This window comes from Callorhinus ursinus, unplaced genomic scaffold (assembly GCF_003265705.2).
Source record: "Callorhinus ursinus isolate GAN/ISIS: 27379988/994484 unplaced genomic scaffold, GSC_fseal_2.0 scaffold599, whole genome shotgun sequence".
Lineage (NCBI taxonomy): Eukaryota > Metazoa > Chordata > Mammalia > Carnivora > Otariidae > Callorhinus > Callorhinus ursinus.
Window position 1 is genome coordinate 6846 of NW_027397654.1, and position 13935 is coordinate 20780.

General features: G+C 51.7%; 1 pseudogene; it reads right to left on the bottom strand.

Moving 5' to 3' along the window:
- Positions 1–12039, bottom strand: part of LOC112818724 (voltage-dependent N-type calcium channel subunit alpha-1B-like) — a 17994-nt pseudogene extending 5955 nt beyond the window's left edge.
- Positions 12040–13935: the final 1896 nt, after the last annotated feature.

Consider the following 13935-nt stretch of genomic DNA (forward strand, 5'->3'; position numbering starts at 1 on the left):
CCTCTCCCTGGCGTGCTGTGGTCCCGAAGAAAAGTGCATACAAAGAGGGATCGAACAAAATGTCACTGCTCTACGGTATAAGCAGCAATCGGCCACCAGGAAACCTTCCAAAAGTAAAGCTTGTCATTGCAAATCACTTCTCATGCAGCAAATCAAAGAACCCCCTCCGCTTTAGGCTCCCCTGCACCCAACAGGGAGGGAGAGAGAGAAAAATTCTCAGAAGCAGCTCCTTGCTGCCAGGTGGAGCCAGGAGACCAACTGTGGATGGGCCTATAACACTGACCGCCTATTGAAAGACACAGCCAAGCCATCCAAGCGCCGGGCAGGGCTGCTTCTTCACCGAGAGCCTCTGAAGGGCCCTTCGCACCTCCATAGGGCTAGCAAAGCCCCTGCTGCCTGGGACCTGGCAGAGAGGCAAACATCTCTTCTGAGGCTGCTCCTGGTGCTGCAGACAAGTCACCATAGGAAGGGTAAGTGTTGGCGATCCTGCTGACCACACAACGGAAGCCACTTATAAAATCCACAAATGGTTTCAACTCCAGAGATCCCAGGGGATCTAGCACTGCTCCCTCATCCAAGAGGTTCAAAATCAAGCAGAAAAAGAAGCAATAAACTCTGGACTCCACAGATTACCTGGGAGGGAGGCTTCCACCCTGGCCCAGGGGCGCCTTGAGTTATTGGCACATCCCTTTCAGGGAGCACGGATGTGGACGGTGTCCATGATGTGGGGGTGCTTGTGGCCCTGGGCCGTCTCCCACCCTCTGTCTGCTTGGAGACCAGGTGCCCCCACGCAGCCTGAGAGCAGCTTCCTGCCACTTTTGTGTTTTAACATATGCAAGCAGCTCAGGCCTAGACACATCGTATCACCAGATTCAGTGGTCAGATGAAGAGAAAAGAACACGACATGCTCAATGAGAGCAGCAGTAGGAGAGCACATGCAGGAGGCATGTGGAGCCTGGGGAGAGCTGGCCGCCCTCCCTCCAGGTCTGCCCATCTGCTCTAGGCTGGGCTGAGGCCTTTGGTGGAGAGGCAGGTCTCACTCTTACTTCTAAGGACAGTGGCCCCAACCCAGCCCTTGTCTGCCTCTTCAGTTCCCACCGGGGTGGCTGGAGACTAGACTGTCTCTGCTGGAGGGCTAGATGTTGGAGCCATGGGGTGGGAGGTCTGGTAGTCACAAGGAGGTGCTGACTGTGGTCCAGATCAGCAAGAAGGTAGGAGTGGACCTTGAGGTGTGACCCTGGAGGGCACACAGTTTGCCTAAAGCTCCCTCACCTGCTTGTGCTGGGGAAAGAAAATCTCAGTGGTACAGGATGTCCAAGAGACATCCACCCCTGCCCCGTGGGCCCCAGGTTCTCAAATGAGCCAGTCACCTCGGGAGGATGGGCACAGAGATGGAAGGGAGACTTTGTCTACAGTGCTGGGAAATCCTTTGTACAAGACAATAAAGCAGAGGAACGGGAGGGAGCTTCCAAGGGCCCGGCCTCTAAAGCACCTGCTCACTTGTGTCTGGAGGGGCCAAGACTGTGATAACACAGTTATCATTTGCCCAGCCCAAAGCGCTCTGCTCAGGCCACTGTCACAGACGAGAAGATTTCCTGGAGATATTGGGGAAAATCTAGGCTCTGGGTGAGAAAGAAGGGATGGAAGACAAGGCAGGGGAAGGCACTGTCCATCCACATGGTGCATGAATGCAAAGCTCAACAAGTCACCTGCTACATTTTGTTGAGACTCAAGTTCTCGCCCCTCCTCCCAGATGTCTTTTCTCGGGGCTCCAGTGGGCATTCGGGAGAGGGGTGGGGGTGGCAACAGACAGACAGCCCCAGAGAGCCATGAGGACAGATGGCGACAGCAGCCACAGATACTCCAAGCACAGTGTGGCGGGCAGAGCACTCCGTGGCTGTGCCCAGGGCAGGAGCTGCCAGGCAACACCATGCGAGTGCATGCAGGAGAGCAGGGGGCAGCAAGCACACGGCAGCCTCCCACGGCTATGCATAGTCGCCTCTGGCCTCGGCCAACCCCTTGGAGATGGACATAGTTGCCCCATCCTCCCAGAGTCCGTGGTTTCTGTCACACCAGAGAGCACCTACTACTTCCCCTACTACTTCAAAGCCAGGCCCTTCCTTTTCGCCATCTGCCTCTGCATCAGGAAAGGTCTAGAGCACCCTAAAGATGCATCATCGCACCTCTCAATGTGGTAGCTGATTCACCTTGAGGGTACACTGGTCCCTGGCTCCTTTGAGCCCCTTGCTTCCTCATCCACAAGATGGAGACATTAGGACATTGTGCCCAGATGGTGAGGAGTCCGAGATTTAAGGCATTTAAAGGTACACCGGGCATTGTGAAACATGGCCCCCACAAAGGCGATCAACAGGCCTCAGACCTGGATCGACATCTCCTGCATCGCAGTACATCACTGTTTCCAGTCAGGGTCAAGCAATTGACCTGTGCACATCTGCTGGGGGCCACAGTCTATGCTGCAACAAACTGCTCTCCTAATCAGCTTTGTTCTCATGGGACAGTGATGAAGAAAAGAAAAGCTCTGTATACCCCAACATGCGCAGCATATCAGGTGGTGATGTGTGCTCTGGAGGATGAGGAAGGGCATGGGGAGGGGGGTGCTCTTCCCAAGTGGACGGGAAATGGCCACGAAAAGGCCTGAGTGAGTCGAAAATTTCTGCGGCATCAAATGGCATTTTCTCACAACTCAAGACCTTCTGCTCCACTTGTGAAACACTTTATCGTTAATGTTCATTTTGTAAGAGGAATCTCAAATATTTGCTACTTTATGTGTATTTCCAGTCACAGCTTCAGTTTAATCTGCTCCTGGAATCTTTGCTCTCCTCGCAAACATCCCTGAAGGCCTGGAAGGAAGCCCCAGTTCATGCTGCCTGCACGCCACACGAGCTCACGGAGCAAGGGTGCACAAGTGGATCAATGCCTGGGTGCAAGAGCCCTGAGCTTCACTGTCCCCGGGGGACAGACCCTCTTCCCACTCCATCAGGCCTTACACCACCCCTTTTTGAATCATGAAGACAAAATCTCCAATCCCCTCCAGGCTTGAGACCCAGAGAGGGTTCCCTATGGAAGGGCATGTCCAGGGAGAATGTTACAGGAGACATCGTCAGAGGCCACCGGGGAGAACCAGCCTTGTATGTTGGTACGGTGGGGAAGGGAGCAGAAGGGGGACGGTGCAAGAGAAACCATGGACTCTGTAGGATCAAGTCCAAACTCATGTCCTACAAAAATCTCCCCAATTCTGAGCCCGATCCCGACAAGAAACACTGGGCACTTAGCCGCTTCACTCAGAAGACCCTACACCTCCTCTCTAGACCCAAGGCCAGCTCCTGAATCCAGTGGCTCCTGGGAGGGCCTTCAGAAGCCCCTGCTGGACCCCAGGAACCGAGAAGAAGAGGCCAGAGGGGATGGGTGTACTGCCAGTCTCTGACCACACCTCTCAGGAAGGCAGTGGTGAGGGGTCACAGGAAATGGAAGGAAGAACAGGAGGAGAGCAAGCAAAGCAAGGAGTTTTAAGAACTGTTCAAAGTCATGAAACCAACCGTTTCCTATATGTGACGTTGTCATGGATGGATATTTGCGTATTATTTACAAATTGGGATGTTTGAGCAGCAGGTGCACAACATACAGATGGAGACATGGTTTTCGCGTTGTCTGTTGGTTGGATGGCGTGAGTCAGCAGGTAGGTTAAGGTAAATCAAGAACAAAAACAGAAAGCAAAATAGAAAATGAGTCATCAACAAGCAAAAACTCAAACTTTGAATACCTCACTGGAAAATTTTAGGGTTTTAGTAAACTTTGCATATTTGGCTTAAAATGCATCAAATCAAAACATATTTTTGAAATCTGTAGGTTATGCAGACAGGGTGGCATTCATTTGCATTCCTGTTTCTAATGCAAATCCAAAGATGACTCACAGACACTTATTTTTTTATTTCCAGGCAAAGAAATCAATGTCGGTTTTATGCTTGCTTGGGAATGCTGTTTCTACATGACCCTGGTTAAGACTATTACTCTATTTTGATTAAGTTGGTGGTGGGAACTGACACTCATCTTTTTGCCTAAGGAAAAAAAAGTACATCACAAAGTAACATCTGAAGTGACTATACAAATGAACAAAAATAAAGACACCACTAATCCACATGAGGACTTCCTTTCATCTTTTCCCCTCTCGGCAGAACTGGGTGAAGGACTGATCTCCGAGAGCACCAGCGGCCAGGGCACAGCAGACCTTCCAAGCCAAGCGGCTCCTGAGCCCTCCCACCGGCCCTGCTAGGCATCGGGGGCCGACGGCAGCGGCCATGGAGGGCTTATTTGAAGCAAGGTCTGATACAACCACAAGCCCCTTTGGCCTTGCGTGTCCAACAGCTGAGGTCCAGACACTGGGCTACTCCAGCCACCTGCGCTACAGAAGGTCTCTGCCTTGTGTGTGGGCCTCTTTGGAGGTGGAGGTTTCCCTGCAAGACAGCTGGGCATCATGCTCTCTGCATGTGTGGCAACCCCCACCCTTGATGCCTGCTCATCAGTCCGCCCTCTTGGGCGAGGAGGCACACACATGAAGAAACCCCCAGAGCTGTGCCCTTGCAGACAGGAGCACAATGTCTGGATCCCTTTATCCAGGGAACAAAGATGCCTGTGTCCAAGGACGAGGCCTGTAAGGATCAGCAGCCAGCTTGCTCCTCTCAGAAACCACACTGGTACGAACTATTTCTGGATGAGAAGCACTTGGGCAATGCCACAATACCAATGGTTGGTGTGACAGAACATCCTTGGTTTTTGTGTGAAAATGGCAGCTCAGAACTTTCCCCGCATTATTTGGATTATTAATTTTTAAAACCATAAAACATACCACATACACAAAAGAATATGTATAAATATGTGTACGGATGCAGATTTTCAAAGAAAAATCATAAAATGTCCATATATTCATCTCCCAGCTTAAAGAAAACAGAATGTTACCATTACTTTTGAAGCACGTCCTGTCTCCCTTTCTCCTCCCCAGATGTAGTAGCTACCCTTAATTCTTGTTAATAATTGCTTTTCTTTACTGTCTTATGACAAACTCTTAAAATGCATCATACTTGACTTTTCTTAGCCTTTTTAATGGGACGCTACCGTATGCAGCCTTCGCGGACTTGGGCAAACTTGTGCTGACGGCAAGCAAACTCTGCTTCTGAAAAGCATCCCTCTTGATGTGGAGACCACCACCCTCCAGTGCGTGCGGCACTTCACTACGTTCACGTCCCCTAACATTCAGTGCATTTCGCAGCTACTGTGAACAAGGTAGCCACGACCCTCTGTGTGAAAGTGTCTCCAGGTCACCTGCCCAGACACTCTCTGGCTTATGTGTTTAAGTCGCTGCAGGCATGCATATGTCCAGCTTTCTAGGGACTGCCACACTTCCGAAAAGGTTGTCCAACGAACACCCCCCAGCAGTAGCGTGGAGGTTCTGGCTGTCCCACTCGCTAACCATTGGCATGGCTGGAATTCCTGTTTGATGTTTGACAAACTGGAGGGTGTGAAATGGCATCTCAATGTCATTTCACTTTACATTTCTTTAATTACAAATAAGGGTGAGCAGCTTTTCCTATGTTAATTGGTCATTTCTTTTCTTATTCTTTTAGCAAGATGTCAAATTATGCCTTCAGTTCATTTTTCCATTCGGTTGCTTTTGTTTTTCTTTTTTTTTTTTAAAGATTTTATTTATTTATTTGAGAGAGAGAGAATGAGATATAGAGAGCATGAGAGGGAAGAGGGTCAGAGGGAGAAGCAGACTCCCCGCTGAGCAGGGAGCCTGATGTGGGACTCGATCCCGGGACTCCAGGATCATGACCTGAGCCGAAGGCAGTCACTTAACCAACTGAGCCATCCAGGCGCCCGCTTTTGTTTTTCTTAATGATTCACAGAGGAACCTTGCACATTCTGCACACTAACCTTTGCTAATGGTTTGGAAAACTTCTCTGCCCTCTGGCCACGCCTTTGTCACTAAATGTTGGTGCATCATAGAACTCAGTAGCTCATTCTTTTCTCTCCTTTATTGATCTCATTCAGTCTCATGGATCTGATATCATCTCATACGCTCATGGTTCCCAATCCTATGACACTAGGATGAATCTCTTCTCCAAACTCCAGGCCCATCTGTCCAACAGCCTGTTGGATGATTCCTTCAGGGAGGCCAACAGGCAACTCAAATCTAACATGTACAAATTGCATCCAGTCCACATGTACAAACAGTCCACAACAAACCTGTTCCACACACAGTCTTTCCCATTTCAATTAATGATAATCCACATTCCCAAGTGCTCAGACTTTGATGCCATTCTTGCTCAACTTTTAGAGACATGTGGTCCATCTGCAGCTCTACTGGAAAATACATCCGGAATGACGGTCTCTCACCTTAGACCCTCTGCCGGGCTCCCTGCTATGGCATTCAGTGGCACTCCCATACTCACAGGCCCAATACTTAATTGTCAGCATCCACATCTTTTTTTCTGAGAATTTTCCCAGGGCAGGACATGAGAATTAATATACTCTGGTCCCCTCTCCCCAGCAACCTTCAACTAGTAGCTAACAGCACTTGCTGAAAAATACCCCAGTTACCCCGCTCCTTGCTGGGATAATGGAGGCTCAGGGCTCCCAATGAGGACCCACAGTGGTACCTGGCTTCATAGTACCATGTATTGGCTGCCCCCCTCCCTGGCCCACTTCCTTGTTCCCCTAGTATTCCAGGGATCACCTCCCAAATCAATGACTTGCACTGAACTCCTGTCTTGGGGTCTGCTTCTGGGATAACCCAACTAAGCCCTAACTTGCCTAGCTGCTTCTGCCTGTGTCCTGCACTATATTCTCAGCCAGAGGTTTGGTCTGAAAAGCCAGATTATGTCACTCCTCTTCCTACCTCACTCAAAATAGAGGGCACAGTCTCATGACAGGTGGCCCAGTGCCCCAGGCCTTGCACCTTTGCTGCACCTGTCTTCCTTAGCTCACTCCTACACCAACATATCATGGGATGATCACTAAAGCCAGGAGGAAAAACTCAAGCCTGTTACATGAAGCCGTTGGCTGAATACATTCGTGTCACTAGAACCCCACACAGAGACGAGCTGGAAGACAGTGGTGAGGCAGAGTTCTAGGTGGTGAACCTGAGCAGCCATGGCGCGGATGGAGAAAGAAGTTGCCTGTGGTATGGATTACAGGACCTTAGGCAAGAGCTAAAATTGGCCAGGGCTCTGGAGGGAACAAAGGCTGGGGAAAGGCATCCAAATGGGCCTAGGGAATGGATGCGACATGCAGGTCCTTGTATTACACATCAGTGTCCACCACAGAGCATCCACAGCTGTAGGGGCACTAAAAACCAGGCCTTGAGATGGTTTACCCAACAGATGACAGCCAGCCTCTATTCTTACCAGCCCCAGTGTTCACAGAGTAGATCCATGAATGGAGTGACCATGATGGCTGAGATGAAGGCTGTGCCTGAGCCCAACAGGTGGGCTGATCCAGCCATGACCACTACTAAACACCTAGCCCACTATGAGAAGTCAACGAGGCCTCTACAATGCACCATGCTTTAGGCTGTCAGCCAGCCCCTTGGTGGTAATTTGCTTACATGAGAATTCTTTAACCTCGAAATGGCAGTGATTTGTCTCTACTGGGAGCACTCATACTCTGGGCGTGGGTTTGTCTTTGCCCATGGAATAGCTTGGCCCACACTAGTACCAGGGATTCACCCATATTGGATTCCACATAACATCGACTCCAAACTGAGCAAGCGGAAGCAGGTACAAAAGGAGCAGGTAACTCGGGATCTACTGATATATAATATTCAACATCATTCAGGAGGTGGAAACCTCATAAAACACTGAAAAAGCCTCTTAAAGACACAGATTAAATGCTGGCTTGGTGATGTACCTCATGGGTTGGGATATTGTCCTTCAAGATGAACTGACAAACAAGAGATGGTACTGGGTATCCAACTGTCGCACAGATCCAGAAAGCAAGGGGTGGAAGTAGGGGTGGCCCCTCTCACTATCATCTAGCAACCCAGGTCAGACTTTGTTCTCATCATCTCCATAAGTTTAGGTTTGGCAAATCTAGAGGTCCTGGCTCAAGGGATAGGGAGGGCTTCCACTGTGGAACACCAAAGCCATGGTGGGCCCCTGTCATTGAGCTCCTCATGCCGTAAGATCAGCAGGCAGAGCAGAGTGTCCAGGCTGGCCAGGGTACTGGATGCTGGGAATGGAGAAGGGCAGAGCTACCGTTACATAGGGTAGGAAGAAGTCTATCTGGAAATCAGGGGGTTCACTAGGGCCTTTCTAGTGCTCTATGAGCAGTCTTAATTACGACTGGACTACTATGGCAGCCAGAACCACACAAGGGTGTGACAAGCAGGGACTTGGGCTTCATAGGGTGACAGTGTGGGCTGCCTCATCCCGCCTAGCAACTAAACCGGCAGAAGGCTGGCCACCAGTCAGGGGACCCCAAAAGGGGTTAGGAAGAATAAGTTAATGAACATCAACTTAACTCAGACTAGCTCTAGCTGGTTACCAACCCTCTTCTCCCACACATCGTGACCAGCATCATCCTGAAGAAGGAGGGAAGTGAACCCAGTGTGAGACGTGGGCAGAGCTGAGTGGGGCCAGGGTAACAGCAGACACTCGTGCACTCCAGTGCGGTCCTGTTACCAAGGAGTCTGATATTCCTTCCTCCCCACTGGTGCCAGAGCCTACTTTGCCTGCACATGGGGTGCACTCAGAAGGGCTGGAGGTATCTGACAACTGCAGCCTCCAGGTGCAGCCCTTAGCTGTGGACTAATCCGTACAGGGGCATGAGCTCTGCAGCTCTGAGGGGTGACCACCCTGTCTCCAAGCCCCCGTCGGGGATGACTCTGATGCACCCCGGCACTTGGCTCCAGATCCATTTCTGATCCCCCTTCTCTTAGCCGTCCATTTCCCCAAACTTCCCTCTCATGGTCTTGCCCGGGAGTGCTTCCTAAGAAATGACTTGTACAAGAACCCCACCTTAAGTGTCTGCTCCTGGAGAAGTCACCTTAGGACTGAGATGAGATTTTTTGCCATTTAATGCTGACATAATGCATTGTACTCAAAGAATATTGCTTTATGATTCAGATTCCTTGAAATTTGTCGAGACAATTTCATATTTTAGCACTTGGTCAGTTTTTACATATAATCTGTGTATCTTTGATATGAATGAGTATCTCATTTTATTTACACACACACACGTAAAACAAACCTAATATTCTAAAATATTCTAAATTCTTGTTGGTTTTAGATCATGTACTTTGGTGCCAAGTTGTTAGATTTGTCGCACAAACACAGATTTAAAAGATTCTTGTCTTCCTGGTCAGTTGTTACAACGAAGCTCCCAGGTGCCTCTCAGACCACCAGCCTAGAAGACCTTTTGGAAACCACTTTCTTATCCGATAGAAAGCATTTCCCAAGACAATACCCAATCCCCAACTCCACCTCTGGAGAGGAGCCTCCTTCTTTCCAGGGGGCTCCTGGGGAACTCTGGCAAGAGAGAAGGGGCTAACACTCAGGACCTGGAGGTGCAATGAGGAGTACTGCCTAGAAGGAAACCATTCTGGGGCCCTGCAGGAAGGACAGGAAACACTACTTACTGCAATCACTGTTACTAAAATATCAGTAATACTTCCCAACACAGTGACAAAGTCAAAGACATTCCAGGCATCTCTGAAATAGATCTGGGGAGAAAAAAGAGCAGTTACTCCTAGAGGCTGGTAAGGGTTCTGCCAGGCAAGGAGTTGCAGGAAGTACCCCTAATCAAGAAAGGAGCAAAGGGACAGATGGGCCACCCAGAGGGGACACCACAGCTGGGTAAGCAAACACCTGTGGGTCTGGAAAGGTGCAGAAATGAGAGCTGTGTGTCCAAAGAGGAGGAGGCTGGCCCCGCCTGTCTCCAGGAACTGGCCTGGGGCAGAGCTCAGGCAGCTCAGTTTATTGGAGCAGCCCCTTCCTCAGGAGCCCCCGCAATGTCACATTTGCTCTGGGGGCTTGCGGAATTCCCAGTGCTAAGCTACAAGTCCCTGAAGATCCCCCCTACAGAGAGGGAGCCAGAATGCAGACCACCAAAAGGCCAAGAGGGAGCCAAAGCACCTACCAGCACCCCAAAAGAAATGATCTTCAGCACGCATTCCATGGACAACATGGATGTGAACACAATGTTCAGGCATTTCAACATTAGCTCATATTCATATGGTGCGTCATAGAACTGCACGGGGAAGAAGTGCCATTGGCTGCAGGTTCGGCTGGCCCAAGACACCCCAGCCTTGATCTCCTGCCAGAGCAGAGAGAACTGCACGCCTGCCCAGGGTAGGGATACCCGTCCCTGCTCTCCCCGTTTTCTCCCAGGACACGCTCACCATCTCAGCCCACAGAGAAGCCAGGGCACTGGGCTTCTGTAGGCATCCCATGCTGACCAGAACGTGATCAGCTGCAACGATGGCTCTCTCTCTCTCACACACACACCCCAGCTGGCACCCACTGTCCCACGTGCTGGGCCAACATACCTTCATCATTAGCACCACTGTGTTGAGGGCGATCATGGCCATGATGAAGTACTCAAAGGGAGGCGAGACCACAAATATCCATGTCTTGTACTGGAATGACTGCTTGTCCTAAGGCATGTACCACGTCAGGGGCTTGGCGCTGATGGCGAAGTCGAAGCAAGCCCTCTGCCCGGGGACAAAGGAGCACTGAGAACATGGTGGGGTTGGGGGAACCCCACACTGCAGCACCCACTGCACCCCACACCTGTTTCTTCCATCCTCACAGGCAGCCCTGACCAGCCACACTTGGTCTCTCCCTGCCCCTGTGCTGGCCACCAGCTATGCGGTGATAAGCGAGTCCCATGCGGAAGGGAACTCCAGTGGTTCTGCCCATGCTGCCCATCAGGGGAGCCCAGCAGAGCATCCAATGCACACGTGCACATGGGGCAGAAGAGGGAGCCACCCACCTCGTTCTTCTCCAGGCTGCATTCAGACATCACCTTGTCCCCCTGCACCTGGAAGGTGATGATGATCAAGGCCACAAAGATGTGGACGAAGAAGAAGGGGAAGACCACGAAGTAGACCACATAGAAGATGGACAGCTCCATGCGGTACCCAGGGCTTGGGCCCTGCTCCTCATAGGTGGAGTCCACACAGTGTTTCAGGACCCTGTACCAAGGGCAAACACCAAGTGTCAGGGGGACCCCTGAGGAAAGAGCCATGGGAAAGTCAAGACCTGTATCACAGGTGAGGCTTGCATATCTGAGCCCAGAGATGGCAAGAGGAAGGGGATGCTCAACACTGCGGGCCCCAGGCCGCTCCCCAGGACCGCAGTCTCCTGAGGTAGACTACCTTCCCTATAGGGCTTGTTCTCAGGGCTGTTGGAGGGCCATCAAGGGGAGGTCTCCAGGGACCGGAGGTCCTAACCCCAGGACAGGTGGAGGCCCAGGAGTTCTGCCCTGCCTGTTTACTCCTGGCTCACACCTGCTCATGCCCAGCTCACCAGTTCATACCCAGCTTCACATGCCTTTAGAAAGCCCTGGGCTTCTAGCACAGCACTGATCCTACCTTCTGAGCGGTGGTCCTCCCAGCCCCAAAGGAAGTCCCCAGTAATCCAGTGTGGCACTGAATACATACATCCCTCTGTCTACCCTTAACTGAGGCCAGAAGGGTAGCACAGGGAGACACCAAATAGACCCATTCTCCCTCAGGCCTTCAACCACTCAAAAATGATTTTCAGGAATCACTATGCTGTGTACCTTGTCTTAATCTCGTAATCTTTCCAGGTTGCCTGCTCCTAGAAGGCAGAGCCATGTCTTACCTGGTGGGTGCAAGAGCCTATGATGTATTTGCTGGAAGACTAGACCACAAACGGATGCAGAGTTTGAGACTCCCTGCCCAAGCTGCCCCTCTGCTCTGACACAATGAGCCAGTGAGCACTCACATGGGCCGCCCTTCTCCTGTGGACACTGTGACAGTGTCAGCAGAGCCCAGAGCACCTGTATCCTAACCTGTACCCTAACCCTAACCCCTAACCCGTACCTTAACACTAACTCGTACCCTAACCCTAACCCGTACCCTAACACATACCCTAACCCTAACCCGTACCCTAACCCTACCTGTACCCTAACCCTAACCCATACCCTAACACGTACCCTAACCCATATCCTTACCCCTAACCCATAACACTAACCCTATGCCCTATCCCTGGCCCTACCCTAGGCCCTAACCCTAACCTTAACCCTAGGCCCTACACCCTGACCCCTATGCCCTAACCCCCAGGCTTAACACATAGGCCCTAACCCCAACCCTAGGTTGCCTCCTGAGGGCTTTGTTTCCTAGGGCTTGCTCCAGAGCAAGACCAGAGGACTCAGCTTGCCACCCAGAGAGAAACCCCACTGTTTGGAACTCCGGAAAGGATTCACAGCAGGAGAACGCTGCATGCCCATCCCAGCGCACCCACCCTTTCAATGGTCCCCCAGCAGAAAGAAAGAGCAAGACACTCACGCTGACGCAAGACACTCACGCTGACCCACGCCTTCAACCCTCACCCCCGGGAACTTCAACGCAGTGCTGGCAGGTCAGGTCTCCCGTGCCCCTATGTGCTAACCCTCACCCTCGGTTGGCTTCTGAGGGGTCAGTCCCTAGAGCCTGGCTCCAAAGCCCCACAGATTTGGGACACCAGAGCAATATCGAGCGACTCAGGCTGCCACCCAGAAGGAAAAGGCGCCATTTGGTACTCGGGAAATCATTCAGAGCAGGAGAACTCTGAATGCCCATCCCAAGGAATGCACAAATTTTGCGCCCTCTAGTGGCAAACCCTGAGCCTCACACTCAACCTGACCCATGCCCTCAAGACAAACCCCGGGGAAGCAGGCCACAGTGCTGGCACATCGAACCTGCCGTGCCCCTAGGCCCTCACCCTATCCCTCGCTGGCTTCTGAGGGCTCTGGCCCCAGAGGCCTGGCTCTAAAGCCACAGGGATCAGGGGCACCAGAGTAATACCAGGGGATTCAGCCTGTCTCCGAGGAGGAAACCGCACCATTGGGAACTCGGGGTAAAGCTTTCCAAGTAGGAGAACTCTGGGTGCACATCCCAGCGAGATGCCACATTCAACGGCCCCCTGCCCACAAACCCTGTAACTGACATTCACCCTGACCCACGGCCCCCACTCAGATCCCCCGCCCCCCAAAGCTTGCCCCAGCGTGGTCAGATCAGGGCTGAAACGACCCTAGGCCATAAGCCTATCCCTAGGTTGGCTTCTGAGCGCTCTGTCCCCAGAGCCTGGCTCCAAAGCCCCAGGGATCTGGGACACCTAACCAGTGCCAGAGGACTCAGCCTACCAATAAAAAGGAAAACATGCCATTGGGAACTCCAGTAAGAATTCCGAGCAGGAGAACTGTGCCCATCCATCCCAACGAACGCCAAGTTCAATATGCCCAGGCTGCAATCCCTGAGCCTGACATTCCGCCCTGACCCATGGCTTCAAATCTGACCCCAGGAGTCTCATCACAGTGCCGGCACATCAGCCTTCTCATGCCCCTAAGCCCTAAGCCTAACCCTAGGTTGGCTTCTAAGCGCTCTGTCCCTAGAGTCTGGCTCCAAAGCCCCAGGGCTTTGGGACACCTGACCAGGACCAGAAGATTCTGCCTGCCACTAAAAAGGAAAATGTGCCATTGGGAACTCCGGTAAGCATTCAGAGCAGGAGAACTGTGCCAGCCCATCCCAACGAACCCCAAGTTCAATGTGCCCAGTCCGCAATCCCTGAGCCTGATGTTCCCCCAACCCACGGCCTCAACTCAGACCTCGAGAAGCTCATCACAGCGCCGGCAAATCAGGTGTGTCATGGCCCTAAGCCCAAAGAGTAACCCTAGTTTGGAATCTGAGTGGTCTGT